Raw genomic sequence first — 3258 nt, 5'->3', positions numbered from 1 at the left:
AAAGGGGGGGGGGGGGAAGAGAGACCAGTTGGGAACAAAAGAAAAATCAATGAATTCTAACTAAAATGTTGATTTATTCCAGATGTGCCACTAGGAAAGCTACACGTAAGCACACGTATAAATATTTTCAGTACTAGGATTTAGGAGCAAATCATTTTTAAAAACTGAACCTCTGAGAAAATACATTAATATAAAAAGGACATTTAGAATCTGAGAGCTTATTAAAGAAATTCAATACACTGATTTGATCTGCTCTGCAATGGCACCTTTATGCAATCCTACAAGTCCACTGTTAAATTGTATAAATACTGCTTTTCCAAAAAAAGACTATTTTTAATCAAATTGCACATAGCCGGGGAACAAAATCCAGAAGATAAAGTCAGTTTAAACTTACGAATTTATGGCGTAAGTGGCTTTGGACCCTTGTGGCTTACCTTCAGAAGCATTAAAACACTCCTTGCCTAAAAACACTTTAGGGATTAAAGAAATAATGACCCTTGTTATAAAGTGTTCACAGGATTACATTAACAAATCCAAATTATATTATAAAATATTTCAAAGGGATCCTGTTACTTGTATTTAACTTCCAGACAGATGAAACTACACGTAAGCACATGTCAAAATCACGATTTCCCCTCAACTTTTGAGGAAAAAGTGTATTGTGCTGCAATTAACTCCACTTTGTGGAGGTATGAATTCTTTGCCCTAGAAAAGACAGATATGAAATATACATTATTAATATGAATACATCTTGCAGAGACATTTCTCAGAACAAAATCTAAGCCGCAGGGTTGTTTGGGGTTACTGTATTCCAAAGAAGAAATTCTGCCTTACACCTAGATTTTATTTGAAGAACCCAATAGCAAACAACCATCTAAAAAGGCAATTTTAGAAAAGCAAGTATTTTCTGCATAGCCCTTGAAAATGACAGATGTAACATCTAAAAATGGTTTTCAGAACCTGGCATTCTGGGTCTTTGAAACAGAAGCCTGTCCCAGCTACCAATCTTATTCATTAAATAAATTGAAAGGAAAAAAAATGTAGTGGGATTTCTAAAGCTTTGAAAACATGTATCCCATTATAATTTATGGTGCTTGACTTCTGGAAATCCCATTACAATTCTCTAAATGGATGTGACAGTGCAACAGTACACGGAGATGGAGAGAAAGGAATTGTAAATGTTCCCCTTAATTTATAGAAATCTTTTCAATGGAATGCTGAATACAGGCATTTTTGCCCCAGTGCCTCCCATTTTCCTTCCAAACATAATTTTAACACAGAAAACATACACCCATTTGGTAGGAAGAACACACATATGAAACACATTCACCGCCGCACCTCCCCATCGGCAGCATCTCCACAGGCCTCTGTTACACCAGGCGTGTGGGACTCAACCGGGTCCTTTAAGAGCTCCTCAGGGAATCAGCCAAGTTGGTGCCTATTACATAAAAAGTGACTGTCCTGGATCTGAACGTCCATGAGTGCCAGGTGCTCATGGTACATCTGCCTGAGCTGCCTTCCACCCAGAATGATCCAAATCTGCCTTAGGCACCTGCTGAGACCAAGGCTTTCAGATCCTGCCCATGGGCATGACGGATGGACAGGGCAGATAAGGGAACAGATGGGTCCTGAAACATCTCCAGAAAGAGGAACGGCAGGCTTCTGTGACCTACTGAGGAAGCACGCTGCAAAGTCAAGATGCCTTGAGAGAGAGTATTTTGCCAGTGGTTCAAGCCAAGTCTCAAATGACTGCTGACCTCAGCAGGACTGGAGCGGTTTCTCCTGCCTCTGGAAAACACTCAGTGCCCTGAAGCCTTTTATGTATTGCCAGCTAGAGCTGAACCACATGCAATTTTCCATCCTCTCAAAATTAACAGTGAACTAGAGACAGAAAAGCAGCAGTTCGTGCAGAGTTAAAAAAATTGCCTTTTTCCTTATAGGAGAAAAAGTGATATTGGTGAATTGTGTAGGAGTAGAGAGTACATGACTCATGATTCGTTACTGTAGTGCAGCAGGGAGGCAGAGCTAAAGAGAAAGCAAAAAGGACAAAAGCAATGCTTCCCCAAACCAACACTTTACACTGCTGTTTGTGGTTATGGTCTGCGCAAGGGACATTTGTCACCTTTTTTCCATCCTATAATTTGGAGGAGCTAACAAGAAAGCCACGAAATTTTTAGATCATACATGTAACTTATGTTCTAGGTTGAAGTACAACAGAAATTATGTAGAAAAAAAATGAGAACAATTATCTCTGGCCCAAGAAAGCATTAAGGACATACTGGATATAGAGGATAAGAGCATCTCACTTAAGTCATTAAAGTTAAGGACCAATCAACCACTGACCTCCCAACAACTCTCTCCTTTTAACAAAAAACACTTTGCCAGGTTGTGGCTGGGCTAAAAAGTAAGTTTCAACTGCATTTATGCTCATTCCCTATTTCCCTATATTGCTCCAGAGGAGTCCAGAGGTGTTGTGTACATGGTCTTAACACAAGATCTAGTCACACACCTTGCAAGACAACGAAAAAGTCAGCATATACAGAATGTAAAAGGACCCTCTCAGACACACATACTTTCCACTGATGGAAATTGAAGCTGTGGTTATTGGAGGGAAGAATTTGACCTATATTTCTAAATTAGCAACAAGGAAAAAGAAAAAAAAAGCAAGCTCAGTACTAGCACAACTGTATGTTAAAAACAATGTTTCTGTCTTCTGCTGCTGCAATTTTGCGGCTTTCACCAATAATGGCAAGTTGATTTATGTCAGTTCCAGTGACCAGAATTTCACAAGGCGAAATATTTGGAAATATTAGTCCCCACAAACACTGAAAACATTTCTTGTCAGTGAAGCTCAGAGCAAAGTTAAACTTCAAAACACAAAGCTTATGATCAACAGAAAACCATGGCATTCAGCCAACATTATGTGATAATTTGTTTCCCTTCATTATTTCACTGTTCTTCACATCAACTTCCAAAGAGATTTTGTGAAAATGTGCTGCAGTTATTCATGCATCTTCAAGGTGAACCACCTTCCCACAAACACAGGAACATCTGGGAAGGGACAAGAGACCCATGCAAAGGAACCAAATGAGGCGATTGCCAAGGCAAGAGTGCACACACAGGTGAGGAGAAAAGTAAATGAGATCTCAAGGAATACTGAAAGACACAGGAAAAAGGAGTCAAAACTAGATTAGAGGCACTACAGAAAGATGTGCCTTAGAAATGACAGATGGAACAAGCTAAAGCATGTAATACCTG

The sequence above is a fragment of the Eurypyga helias genome, unplaced genomic scaffold (assembly GCF_000690775.1).
Source record: "Eurypyga helias isolate BGI_N326 unplaced genomic scaffold, ASM69077v1 scaffold12286, whole genome shotgun sequence".
Classification (NCBI taxonomy): Eukaryota; Metazoa; Chordata; class Aves; order Eurypygiformes; family Eurypygidae; genus Eurypyga; species Eurypyga helias.
Note: the sequence above shows the minus strand (reverse complement) of the source record.